Raw genomic sequence first — 15,161 nt, forward strand, 5'->3', positions numbered from 1 at the left:
TGGCTCGAGAGAGAAGAGAGAGAGAGAAAGAGAGAGGAAGAAGGAAAAAGAGAGAGAAAGGGAGAGAAAGAGAGGCCTGAACGTGAGTCGCTTGCGCTAAAACCACGTTTAAAACAAAGGGTGCCGCCGGCGAATTAAGAACGATATTTTAACGCTCGACTTAATTGCATTAAATTGCAAGTGAGAAAGAGAGTTAACAGCGAAGAGAGCTATGAAAAAAATGTATGAACGTGCAAAGCCAAAAGGGACGAGAAGAGTGGCGAGAGTCTGAAGAAAGTGACCCTTCTAATCCTCGTGATTGGATGTGAGCGATTACACGTGAGACACATCATATTCCGCATATACTCCTAGTATACTCCATATTCTGAGTAGAAATTGTGTGAGAAAAAGAACAAAAATTTTAAATTGTCAATTAAATTAAGATAAAATACTACGGAAAAGATAACTTTTTCCGATATAAATTTGAATATTTGACATAAAGATAAGATTTTTTTCATTTAATGTTTCTTAAATAATGTTATGTAATAGTTAAGTAACTAAATTACTTAAGTGTATTATATTATGATTTCAAGAAATATTAGATTTATATCACAACGATGAACACAACATAAATAACAAATTAAATCAGTACACCAATATGTGCATATTATACATATTAATATATATTAATACATATTATACATGTTATACATATTATACATATTAATCACACAATTTTCACATAGCTTCTTCATTTAATTTCACGTATATATAGTTATTTCACATATTATAGTTTTTCGATAGATTAAGAAAATTGCAAATAACTATATAAATCTACAAATTATGTAATAAAGAATTATTACACATACACATACATAAATAATAAGTTTATAATGATTATACGCTCGTGTTACAAACAAATGTGTTTAACAAAACTATGTCTTTTTGTAAAATACGTCGTACTTTACTCGGTAACATTCGCCTTGATTGTTCTTGCTTCGATTATCAATAAGTATAAGAAACTGAGATCAGACATACCTGTATGTGTATCTGTACATCTGATTTGTCTAACAAATATCGGAAAGTAAATTCTAAGTTTTACGAGTTACATCTTCGGTTTTGCAAACTAAACTCTAACACAAAATTGAATTGTGAGTCTCGTGAACTTTATTCTTGGCGGAAGCCGAATTCTCAGTTTTGCAGATTAGATTCTCTGCAGCAACTGAACTCTCGGTCTTGTAAACAACTATATTCGCCGATGCGTTCGATACCTTGCGATGCACTTTTTGATGAGTCTCCATAGTGAGCATACTTTTGAAGTACTTGCCACATTTTATGCAGTAAAGACTATGCTTCTCATGGCTCTTGAGGTGCTTGTCGAACAAATCCTTGCGTGTGAACGTCTTGTTGCACATCTTGCAGCAGAACTTGGTGGGATTCACGTGGAGTATGTTGTGCCTCGTCAGGTTGTCCAGCCTCGTGTATATCTTGGTACAAATGTCACAGGTGAACTTGATCCTCTCGGAATGACGTTTCTGATGGTACTTCAAGTACCTCTTCTGGGCGAACGTCTTGTTACAGGCGCAGCAGATGATCTGATTGCTTTCGTTTTTTTTCACATCCATATGATTTGTCAACTCCTCACTCGTTGAAAATCCTTTCTTGCAAAAGTGACAGATGAATTTCTTCGGCTGTTGCTTGTTCCTCTGTAAATTCTTCAGGAAGTTTGGATCGGTCATAAGCTTATAGAGGAAAGAATTTTTCAGCTTGTCCTCTGGCTCGGCGGAGGTATCTGTGTCGTCAACACGATTGGAAGTATCCTTTGTTGACAGATTCATAACCTGCACGTTATTGTTGTCGTCATTAATCAGCGATAGTGACGTGCTGGTGGATGAAGATAAGGTCATCTCGTCGTTCGAACTAGTAAACGTCGTAAAAGGAAGATGACTCTTCGAAGGAATAAGAATATTTGACGAGTATGCCTGTTAAATAAGATCGTCTTAATACCGAGAAGAGTTAAGAAAATAAATATTAAGAAGCATATTTTTCTGATAATTATTGAAAAATTATGATAATTAAATAAAAATTAATTTTACTTTTATTATAAATAAAATTTATTATAAATATTTATTATAAATAAAAATTAATTTTACTTTTATTATAAATAAAAATTAATGTATGATAAAATAAAACATGTTACATAATTATCTACCTGGCACAAATCTTGATCATCCTTTGCATCTACAGAATCGCAATCTTTTCCAACATCCGTGTCACTTTCTTCTGAAGAGCTTGTTGCAGACTTAATACTGTTTCGGAGCATTCTGTGTCTTGGAAGTGTCTTAATTCTCATATTTATGCTGTAAAAATTACAACAATAATTATAGGATTAATTTTATACAAATATCGATTTTACAATAAATTAGAGAAATTAGATTTAATATATAAAATTAAAAAATATTATATTTAATTGATATTCATCAAACATTAGTTCAATAGGAAATAAATGTTTACATTAACAGTACTTAATAAATTTAGATAATCTTAATAGAAAATTAAAAACCGATATATTTATTTTAAACATGCAACGAAAGCATGCAATGATTTTTGTAAGATAAACTTATACTTACATTCAGAATAAGCAAGACTAAACGACGATCGATAGACAGCTTCTCGTTATTACAATTAAAAAAGCCTTACTTAACACTTCTGACACATTATTTCACTGATTATGATCTTCGCAGCACGAAACACTATATATGAAATACCGATCGCGACTGACAAGATTTATCGCATCTAACTCCGAATTGGCCGTCGCTCGATTGACCTCGGTACGACTTTGATGAGCGACACGACAACAAAAGCCCTAGCGGAGTCGCGTGAATGAGAATCTGAGTTTGCAAACACAGGTATAGTCTCGTATTCGTGGAAATGGATTATTACGGAGGCTACGTTCTTCAGTATTGTAAATTCTTTCGTGCGGACGTAGAGACACATGCTCAAGTACGTTTAATACTATATAAAATCTCAGAGATATATAAAACTCTTTAATATTAATAATTAGGTTTTAACAATAATATATAATGTAGAAATCTTGCATAATACAAGACTATAAAAATCACTTTTATTGCGATAATAAATTTACAAATTTATTTATTATTTAAATAATTTTTTATCACAATTATTAAAATATGTTAAATATTTTATATATTTTTTTACGACACTTGCATTGCCAATATATACAGAGAGCTAAAGTAAGCTTAAGTAATTATCCTGTACAAAATTCAATACGGTGTAATATTAAAATTTTATGATATGTGATATTCAACACAGTTAAAACAAGAGCTGGCGAAACAGGTGTCAGGATTTGTATTGATTCTCCATTTACAATCGGGTTGACCATCTCAACTACATGGCCGGGAAAAGTGGAATGAATATTTCCCCCTTTCAGATATATTTTTACAACCCAATTTATTCGCTCTACAGACAGAGAATAGTACCGTCGTGTCGCGCCGAACAGAGTAAATCGACACGACATGCTAAAAAAGATGTCGCGACGTCGCGAATAAAAGAGAGCGCGGGGATAAAAAAGAAAATGCGAAGGGGTCAAGCATATAATTGGCAAAAAAAAAACATATTCTCGCTGTTTGGTACGATATCCCCGTAGCGATCCTTGCCCCGGTCGTTAATACGACATAAGGAGGAGCCAGGGTTAAGCGAGGGTGAAGCGAGGATTTTTAATTGTAGTTCGCCCGATATTACCCCGCCCGACCCGTCGGTATTGTCATAGCCGGGACGGCGCTTTTCTTTATTTCCCCAGTGGCTGGATGAGGTTATACATTTTTTTTTAAACTACGGCAATGCCTCCGTCTTCTTATTAGCAAAGCTAATTGGAAATACAAATGGTTATTCACGGTAAGAAGGAGAAGGTTACGCCGAAGAGTGACTGGCGCGGTCGTGGCGCGGGGGGTTTGCAGATAGAAAAAGAGAGGGATTCGAGCGAAGGGGGAGGCGGTGGTACACTTCTGCGTATTAAGGTTGTATTTGCTCCGGATAATTAGGACTTTTTCCCGGCCAATTCGGATGAATAATTGATTTTGCTGTTCCCCGCTGCCGCTGTCCGGACGCGCCTGTCGCTCTTGGTCCTCTTCGAATGACAATCACCCGGAGAAAAATACGGATCTTCGCGATGAAATATTCAATACCTCGACGCAATATTATGCGTCGAGAAAAAAAAACGCAGGGTGATAAAACATTTCCAAACACTGAAATTCGCGGTAACGGCAGGTTAGTCATACGATTTTTGTAGATCAATAAGTCACGAATAATGTATTATTTTAATCAATTTCAAGAAAATAATATTATATTTATATTTTAATAGACTTTTACATTAAGAATTAGAGGAAGCTTGAAAACTTGCGAAAAATAATATTCCTTAAGATTATTTTTTCATTAACAAAAGATATCTTTAAAAAATCTATAAATCGATGACTTGACAAAACAAGAAACTGGAAACTGAAATTCTGCACTGGAAATTATTCATCATAAATGCAGAGGATTGAATTTAATAAGCATTAAACTTTTTTCCCGCGAATAATATTCTCGTGACTTTTGACGGATCGTAATAAGAAGAGGGTGATCGACCGTCTATGAGCCGACGAAATCCGACAACGAGTATTTTCCAACCCTCTTCGGTTTAACGGAAAGTTCCCCGCAATTTTGTTGGTAACGTGAAAGCAACGTCGAACGTCTCGCGAGACATTTTGACAACCAGTACATCACGCCCATTTCCTTCATCTAGTTATATTACGTATACAATATCTGTGTATCGAAGCTGGTTGATCCTGGCAAGTTCCCTTCCCCGACGCCGAGCTATACATCATACTACCTTCTTTATTAAACTCATATTTTTCAAAAAGTCTCACCTTCGCTATCTGGAACGCCTCCTCTCGCTCGCAACTCGGAAATCAGCCCTGGGAGAACGAAAAATTCATTTGGCACTCAAGGATAAGATGGATATGAAAATTTTTACGCTAAAGATGATTTACGTTCGCGCCACGAATATCACTCCACTAGCTTTTTATCGTAAATGACGTATCCCTCATAGATAATAGATAAATGCCTTTATTTAATACAGATTATCTATCGTTTATATGTAAATGCAATTAATACGAATTAATCAAGATTTTGATTACAAAACTTGTAAAGTCAAGACGTTTCTTTCGACCCTCGCATTGCCGAACGTTGACAAATTTTCGACGAAATAAATTTTTCACGATGAAGCGCGCGATATATATATATATATATATATATACGGAGATTGACGAAAGAATGACGGAGATCCTTTAACGAGTCACGCTTCCAGAGGATATATCGTGCGACGAGTTCGTTGTCTCTTCGTAGCGCCGGAAAGTTAGGCCACTTTCCTTCGACGCGCGGAGGAGAGATTGGCCGTTTGGCGGGCATAAAGAAGAAAGCCACCCCCTTCAGTTTGCCTTCCAGCGCACCCTTCGCCACCTTCGCCGTTCGCTCACCCCTCACGGCCCAAAACCGCGGACGGTTATAAAGCATTCTTCCAGTTTATTAGACGAAGACTCGCGGGCCTCTCTTTATATTAAGCATGTGCATTATTAATGCGCCGGTATAACCGTAAAATGTTGATGAAAAAAAGTTGCCAAGCCCCGCGGGTGTTTCTTCTGCGGCAAAAGGCGAAGGAAGGTACGAGCTCCTCCGAGATTGTTACCGCAGCCTGACTGACTGGCTCTTTGGCTCGTTACGTCATGTGAGATTCGAGCATGAGAATAAATTGATTTTTCATCGGAGGAAATATGCAATGCAAACGCAATCATAAATAACTTTAAAGAATCACAAATTGTACTACAAATAGAAACTCAGATAATCAGTCAGACGCAAAGTCTTTTTTAAAACTGCAAATAAAAACTGTGTCCAGCAATATATCTTGAACTTTGGAATCGCGTTCGGTAACGATCGGCTGGTACGTTTTTTGCTTGAGAGTTAGAATTGTCTCATGCGATAAGACAGCGCGACAATCTGGCGCAGCGCAGGAGTTACACGCACCAAGGATTTCCATGGAAATCGATGACACCCTCGACAACGTAACTTCGGATGGGAGAGAATCGCCGAATAGGATGCCCGTAACTTATCCAGATAAGGGGTTGTAAAACGATGCTGTAGCTATCTGCCAATACGGCGGTCTGCTTCCCCCTACTCGCGAGAGGGTGGGCCTGCATCCAGGTTGCGGGTAGATATAGGGAGCAATTTCCCAGAAATTGATGCCATTTGAATATCGCCTGCGCCACGACACGCGCTTTCAGGGCGCGGCGTGCCGTTCGTAAAGGCGTTTACACGATTGTCGGAGATCTCTATCCGTCCGTGCGCGCTTCCTCGACAAATACTACCGAGACACATTGGTATTATATGTTTCGTGGATCGTATTTCCATTGCGGACTGCGCGCGCGGTACTTCATGAGGAGATGGAGCGACTAACGTAAACCGACGTCTGTTTCTCGACATTTGTTTCCTTTCGCCGATTGCAAGACAACTCGAGGAGGTATTAAAGTAGCCAAGTCCTTCCGGTGTCGTCTATTATTTCTATCAATTTCACGAATTATTTGATCATTCAAACGTTTTACGTAATTAAGTTTTATACAAGTGATTTTACAAATTAAATATCTTGCATTTATATAGAAAACCGTTTTAATACGCATCGTTATTCTGATTTACACATTCGTGAAATATCAAGAACAAATTTAACAATAAATAATTTTAACAATCTTTCCTGAATCACTGAATTTCACATGATAATATCATTTCGAAACCTCATCATATGTATAAGAACGTTATCACATCATTCGCCAAAGCACTTCCGGATGGCTTTAATCAGGGCACACTTTTACCCGAGTGTGTGCGTGTGATTATACTTGGTGACTTCCGGATACGTGCTGGGGTTACGTCACGTTGGCGTTACCAAAGTCTTGTTTATCAAGTGCGTTGCTACAGTCGAAGTATACACACAGACACACACTCTCCACGGTGCCCGTCAATGGTGCTTCTTAGCTTATGCATAAAGCCCCTTTCGCCCATCACCCTCACGCCCCGCCGGTCCCGGTCTATTCGCATCCACCTCCCGCAACCTCCTCATCTTTCACGATTTCATCCCCGGCGTTTCATCGAGGCTTCAACCCCTTCTTCGACCGGTAGTAGCGGATCGGGGTGTCTTGCTCGCTCGCTCGCGAGTATTTCCGCAGGATGTATCGCAAAATCTATAGCGGTCTGAGGGGCGGAACGACAGGGAGGCGGGAGGGGGGAGGGGGTGGAGGACAGGAGGAGGAGTGAGCGACGGTGGCGGAGGCCAGGGTGGTTTTCGAGAAGGGTGAGCCCCGTCACATTTCACTACAGACTAATAACTTCTGAATATTCATTTCGTGTTTCTCCTTGCCTGCTTGCGAACCCGTAAGCAAGGCTAATGCGACACTCACAACGGAATCCGTGATGTGCCTGAAAATATGCCGGGAACAATAATCAAATTCTGGTGATCGCGATCGCCTTGTTGATCGCGCAGCACGAAAATCGTGACGGCGTAAATTGGGAGGCGTACGATTTGATTAGTCAGTTGTCCGGATCGCTCGAGGAAACAATCGGCGCGTTCGATTCCGTGTGAGACGCGTTTAAGGAGTATGTACTCTCCTTCGTCGAAGCGAGAAAAACAGAGTAGCTTGGAGGCGAGGGAAAAGCGAGAGACGGTCGTCATGGCAACTATGAATTAAGTAATCAATGAATTATTATTGACATTGATGTCTTCGCCGTGCGCCTCCCGCCTCTCTGCTCCTCGCGATACTTCAAGACTCATAAAGCAGGTTGCCCTGCGTTCCTGATTAATACACCGGTAGTATATCTCACTGGATTTCAGGATAAAGAGATGGAAGGTCTGAAGCGAAAGCGAAACGAAGCGGGTGTAGCTCGCCCGTGGATAGAAAATGATCCGTGGCGTGTAAACATAATTTTTCTGCTCTTTACATTCAATACAGGCGGCGTAAATGAATGGCTATACATTTCATCGTGGTTTGCATGCGATTAATAAATAAGCTGGAAGCTTTGCATTTAAAAATTTTATTGATCCTCACGCTCAATAAATTCTTGTTACTTTTAATGCACTACAATTGCCGCTTTTCATCTTTCTATCTGGAGATTCTATTGAGTTCCGAATACATATGAGAAAAAAATTGTAAAATATTAATAAAAAATAATATAAATCAGAGATATATGCGATTGCTAATATGATTTAATTTACAGAATATTTTATTGCCGGTAGCCTTCAATCATTGTCCAACTTCTCTCTCTCTCTCCCTCCCCTTCTCTCTTTATGTCACTAAGGTTTCCGACGTAATTCGGAATGGTGCTCGCACAAAATGCGATAGGACGCTTCGTATCGCAAAGGGAGAGCAAAGGAAGGGTAGCCGAAAGGAGGAGAGGAGGGAGAGAAAGGAGCATGGTGGAATGTTCCGAGCCAATAGAAGAGACTCCGCGCCAGCTTCAATTCCACGATCTTCGCGACAAATTAGCACAGACGAATTTCCGACGTCCTGCATCCCCTTACGCCGCGTCCTCTCTCACGGAATTTCTCTCAGGCGTTTTTCCGTCCTCTTCGATCAAGTTGATTGGCAAACGCGATTATTCCCTACGCGAGCTTGTCTCTCGAAAATTAATTGTTACTTTTTATCGCTTGACGTTATTAGTGAGTGCAGACTATCGATATTTCGAAACACATAAACGTTATCCTAGTTCCTTGGTCTCTCGCGTAAAATCCTTTTCGATTCGCAAACCGTAAAGGGTTTTAACTATCCATGTGAAGAGAAAAGTGACGAAGAAGAACACGATGTAAACAGAAGTGGTGAGAAACGAGTGCGCGAAATTTCGCAACATGAAACTTCGAACAACACCATGCAGGGCAAATGAACGAGAAGCGATGCGCGTGAAAGGCACTACATCTCCCGCGAGCATCCGGCGTGCCGTTGTAAAAATGACTTTGCGTCGTGGATTAGGACGGAGGGATCGTAATGGCTTTTACGCGGTAAGATCGGAAGAGAATGGGAAAGAGGAAGATAGAGAAAGAGAGTGTGGCTATAAAAAAAGGAAGCGGGAGAGGGCGAATTAAAATTTCACAACGACAACTGACAATCGTGAAATCCCATCCCTTACCCCTCCCCTCTCTTATCACTCCCCTCCCCCCGCGACGGTAGACGGTCCGGCGTTACCGACCCTCCATTGTCTCCGACAAAACAAAACTCCCTACCCTCTCCCCTATTTCCCACCCCCGGTTAGGAAACGTGCGATAATAAATATAGAGAAAATGAAAAATTATTAAAAACTTCCTTTTTAACCTTGGTAATCCTCGTCGCCCCTAGAGATGCCGCATTAAAAACTCGCCGCTCCCCCGCCCCCGCCCGCCCCAACCCCCGCGGCTCCTACCCTCCGTCTCCGCTTGCTCTTTCTGCGCCCTCGTCTACCCCGGACTCCGTGGTCCTCGGGGTTGGGCGCCCGGACACGCGAATTATTTATACGCAGGAGTCTCTCTGACGACATTACCACAGTGTTAGCATTAAATCATAATGTACGACCCGTTACGAGCCGCTGTGATTCGGCCTTGCGCACGCCCTCGTGTCAACGAGTGCTCTTCGCTCGTGCTCGCGTGCCTCTTGTTTTTGCACTTTTAAAGAGCGCAAATAATTATTCCCCGAGAAGGCAAAATGCCCGTTGATGTTCGCGCGCGTAAAAAAAAAAGAGAAAACACTGAATAGATTGTTGATTAGCGACACACGTCATTTTTATCCATTTCGCACGAAGATGTAAAAGTATAATGCTTTAAAAAATCTACATTTTAAAAAATCTTACGTTACAATTGGTTAATTGCATAATTGCACGGTATACAAGTTAATGAAAATTAAAGTTTTCCGGTGGTGCGCCAGCGAACGATTTGTATTATACGGGGAGATAACGCGAGAGAGTACTTGGGTATCGCCCGGCTAGGTAGATAGCTTTTTACCTTTACGTTGATCTACGAGTAATCACGCGGGATGGCACAAAACAAGGAAACCACCGTCGTATAATAAACCTATATTAATCTCGTAGAGGAAAGAGATAAAGCGATATTATCGAGCGAGTCCGCCGTTCGAACGTCGACTCGCCGCCCGGCGTCGTAACTTTTTCATGAATAATCCCCGGGCTAATTTGAATAAATTATAACCGACGGCGTTTGACGGGGGCCCCGAATTCTCGGCGACGCTATTGATAGCCGTGAAAACGGAAGGGGGAGTCCTCCTCCTGCTGTGGACGTGCTAAAGTAGAAGGATCTCTGCGGCTTCCATTAATTCCTTTGTCTCGCAATCCTGTCACGGCCTCGGGGGCCGATTTTCAAGGACCTTTTTCCGCGAGGTCCATTAAAATATCAATTAAAACGGCCGTGTCCATCTCGCCTTCTCGCGGGACCGCGAGTCTTTATTTTCCGGCGGTTACATCGAATCGATTCGTACAACCGTACGCGATCAAAACTCGGTCCGTTGTTAAGTCAAGCAGTCCCATTGTCTTAAGAGAAACACAAAGGAGAAATCCTGCCCAGATAATGGTAAAAATATGTCCTGTATTTTAATCATTTCGAGTACAAATGATACGTGATTGTCCTTAACTCTTTGAAGTGAAAAATAATTACCTCTTTATCTGGACTTGATTGGTTTTTACTTTCGCGAGTTCGTATTAAAACCGATTTAATTACCGAAACCGGTGAGACGCGTAACACGGGCAATTACCGCAGAAGAGCATCGACACACGCGGACACCGGATATGTTTCGCAACAATAATGCTGTCAGAGTCAAGCCGCGCGATCGTGAATGCGCGCATTCATCCGGCCCGATAATCCAACTTGAAAGGTACACGTCGGGGGCTTTTTCTACTTACTACAACGGCGCTCAGAAGCACGTACGTAACGAACAAACGTTTCCGGAATACCTGTTACCTAGGGCGCTGGAAAAAATATGGGAAACCCCATCCTTGGAGAACGAGTGAGGGAGGTAGCGACGTAGGAGGGAGGGGGTCGGTTTACCCCACGTAGAAGGCGCGCACAGATTGTATGTGTGTACGTGTATGTGTACCGGTACTCACACGAATGCGCGGGCGCGCACTCGCATGCGAGCGAGCGCAAGGGTTGAATTTTAATTATTTTCTCTTTGGTAGGTATAATATTTCAATGCTCGGCGGAGCCTGGCCGACCGGGCTCGCCTCTCGCCGCCATCTCTGTCAAGTAATGTTATTATAATTATACGCGTGTGCGCTTGGTCGGTCATTTCTTGTGCCCGTCCATCCCCCGACCACCCCCTCCCGTCGCTCCACACACGGCGCATCCTCTGTCCGTCTTTCTCCTCTTTCTCGTCGTCTCCGCCTCGCCACCCTCTCTCGCGAGCGCTCTCTTTTCGCTCGTCTCTCGTAGCCCGCTCTCGTTCCCTATGCCCGGGTATTGTGCAATTAAAATGTCGTAATTGTCCGCCGGAATTCATCTTGAAATTCGTGCCTAACCAGTCGGCACACCACATTGACGTCCATCCTCCTCGAGCTCGCGTACGTTGTGCTCGAGAATAATGGACGCGAGATAGATGACATTCGAGGCAATCTTTTAAATATTTATGCGGAAAGTTCGCTAATTTCTTACACGAGTTTGAAGGAATTTATCCGAATTTTATTCAGGAGCGAAGAAGGTTTGTGCGTAATCATTTTGCAAATGTGAGAAATAACATTGTAGAACCATGTTTGCCACGTTCAATGTAAAGCTAATGTTTCATGCTCGAAGTCAGATCCGTTCAAATTTTTACACACGAGTAAAACGCTTCCTTCTTCCGTCATCTCCGTTAAAAAGGAGAAAACAAATAAAAGAGGATTAAGAGAGAGAGAGAAGGACAAACACATCGTATAGTATCATGTTTATTATGGCCAATCGATTAGTCATTAAGATGAGATAATGTAAATTGTAAGTGAGCCTTTTTCGATTCAATAAATTTGTGGATCTACTTTAAATTAATCTAACATTTTCAAACCGCAGTATAATATTTACAATATCATAAAAATATCAATAAATACGTTGTCATTATATTAAAATGCATAAATTCTATATTTATAATAATCACGAAAATATTTATTACTCACGAATTCCTTTGCGACAGACAGACCCACACAGAGTGCGATGATATATGCGTAGATATGATAAAAATAACGAATTACGAGCTTCGCGATCACCAAGCCGTGGTAACTATTGTATATACATCGTTGTTTACATTACGCAAAAGAAATTCTTTATTTAATTTTACTTATATAAGTATTTAGTTACACCCTGGTAAAGATTCCAACAAAAAGAAATCCATAAGAAGGCATAAACAAAGGAATAACTTTTAATTTCGGAAGGAAACTCCGTGAAAATAATACAAAATGTAACTTGTAATATAATATAAACATCTCTATGTCCACACGTTGCTTCAAAAGAATATATATTGCGACCGCGGTCGATGCTCGCGGTGGACGGAAGGCGAGTCGTCGTCGTCGTCGTCGACAACGGCGGGATAAAGCCGGACGGCGTATGTATGCGATCACCTGAAATTCAGAATTGCAAATTCTTTAATTCGCGGGACGCGAATGGCGATGGCGACGACGGCGGCGGCTGCGGCGACGCGCGACGATGGCGGCGGCGGCGGCGGCAGCGGCAACGGCGGCGGTCGCCAACGTAGGTCCTCCGCTCTCGGCAGGAAAATGCCTTCGCCTGACCTATACAAACATCGCGGGAGACGAGGGATGTGTATTCAAAAATTTACATAGGTACATTCTGATTAAAGTGTCCTAGAAAGCAAATCTAATACAGCAGCGCGAGCGCGCCAAGTCCCCCCCCCGCCCTCTCCTCCTCCTCGGCCACACTCTTCGTCGCTTTTTCCATCATGCAGAGCGGTGAGACCTTTTCGGTGTGCGAGGAAACGTGGAATTGTGCGGGATGGATTATTACGTATCCTTCGGAAAGTTTCCGTCGGACCGGAGAATATCGGGACCGAATGGGGGGATGAAAGGACTGGATGTATCTCGCTGCCGTGTCCAGTATATCATGATAATCGTGGGATTTATTACTCGTTACCGAGGTTTATTATCCCGGTAACGCGCTAGGGTGAACGTGACGAGAACGTAGAAAACAAATAAAATCACAGAGCGAGAAGGAGCGCACTCGAAAAAGAGGGAACGGTCGCGGCACGGGGAGCGCGGTAATAAATTTCTGCGATTGATAATGATGGAAAATTCGATGTCGGAGGGAGGGGAGGAGGGAAAAGGGCCGTGAGGGTCGCGCTAATTTTAGAAAAGGAATCATATTTCAACGACGGATAAGTAGAATGCGCGCGTCTTGCATTCGCAAGGTTAGCGACAAAGCGAGAGCGTACATTCCACGCTCGGCGATTGGATTCGCCAATTAATCACCGCGGCGGAGCGCCGCGGCGGCACGGATGAAAGAATAACGACGCGGAAACGAAACGAAATTTAAATATTCTCGCGTTATTCGCGAGGAGGAGGCCGAGGGGTAGGAAAGGACGACGACGCGCGTATCGCGGGCAAATTCCTCCGCGCCCCTCGGCCGGGGCGGCGAAGGGACGGGCGAGCACGGTATAATTGCAAAATTGCATTAGCTTTGTGTTCTTCCGCCGTTCGCCCAGACGTAAGAGATACGCGTGTGTGGCGCACGTTGCAACGGACGATTTATACGAATTCTCGTTTTCTTTTTTTTTTTTTTTTTTGGTGTGTGTTTCTCGTTCAACGTCCCCGATCCGCCGCGCGTACGTCGCTAAGTGACGCCTTGCCGGGTTAAACGAGGCAATACACGAGAAGATCGTGTATCCCCGGCGTTCGGTTGAATCACTGAACTACCATTGCGATTTAAAAAGGAAACGCATCGAATTTCTTTTGAAATAGTATATTTCTCAGTTTCTCAGCGTGCTGACGTTAATCCGGCAATAGTTTCCACTCGCGTTTAATTTTCCCCTCGCAACGTTGACGTTTGCTCGATCTTATCGGTGGAAGCATCGGTGAATCCCTTCGTCTGATAGTGCGAGTCGATAGCATCTACGGGAGCATCGAACCTCCCGTTTGAGGTTCGATGCGAACGAAGGATTCGGAGGGTCGACACCGGAGTAGAGGATGCAGAGAGAAGCTCGTCGTCTGCGACCGTTATTTGCACGGTTTTCGAGCACGAATCCCTCCCACAACCCCGACCCTCTCCTCTCGCGCGCCCTTAAACCAGCTTGCCATTTCCCCAGCTCGTTTCGTTTCTCCGGCGACAAATAAGCAACAGAACGAACCGCGGCCCTATCTCGCGTCGGCAACGATTGCTCGAGAGAAACGCGCCAGATTCCTGATTCCGAGTCGCTTCTCGACTGAAATTTATCTTCTTCGGCCCCCTACCTCGCGCGCCAGACACCCTACCAGAATGTCGTTTCAAATTCGGATCGGATCCTTATCTCCGCCCGTCGGATACATTTTAATCGGAATTGTAGGGACATCCTTGCGAGACATCCACATTTGAATACTAAACGTATTAATAACTTCTCAAGACAAGACAAGTCTTTATTTTTATCGTGTTATAAAGATGTAAGTGTCAGTAGACGTTAACAACCTATTGTTAATCGAAACGATTAATGCAATTCGCAAAGTATTTTATATTTTTAGGAGCATCTAGAAAAAATACCTTTATTATTTTCATTTGTTATTTATTACAATCAATATCAGTGTGCTTAAAAGGCGAGAATTCTCAAATGAAAATTTGAAGGATCCTAATTCAATTTAAATTACGATATTGTCAGCAGCAATGTTGAATTATGTACATACATTCCATAATTATGTATTTGTAAAGCAGTGACAAATATCGAAGAAATTCTGCATGCCGATAAATATCAATGTCTCGTTAAACGCCGGGAAACGTGACGCTGTCTGTTTACACGCGAAACGTCTTCTTCACGAAGGAGAGACGCGAGCCTTGACACCGATAATACGTCCGTTTGTATTCATCCAGTTATCGACGCGAAGGGTGCCGGCGGCGGAGGCTCGACAAGGTATTGTAATACCGCAAAGGTTTTATGGGAAACCTGAGGGAG

At 42.4% G+C, this 15,161-nt stretch overlaps 2 pseudogenes; both read right to left on the reverse strand.

Annotated features, from left to right (window-relative positions):
- Positions 1-649: 649 nt before the first annotated feature.
- LOC105454344 lies at positions 650-2,817 on the reverse strand (annotated as a pseudogene).
- A 4,565-nt stretch (positions 2,818-7,382) lies between these two features.
- The window catches only part of LOC105454364, a 13,663-nt pseudogene continuing 5,884 nt past the window's right edge, over positions 7,383-15,161 (reverse strand).

The sequence above is a fragment of the Wasmannia auropunctata genome, unplaced genomic scaffold (genome assembly GCF_000956235.1).
Source record: "Wasmannia auropunctata unplaced genomic scaffold, wasmannia.A_1.0 LD335986.1, whole genome shotgun sequence".
In the NCBI taxonomy this organism is placed as follows: Eukaryota; Metazoa; Arthropoda; class Insecta; order Hymenoptera; family Formicidae; genus Wasmannia; species Wasmannia auropunctata.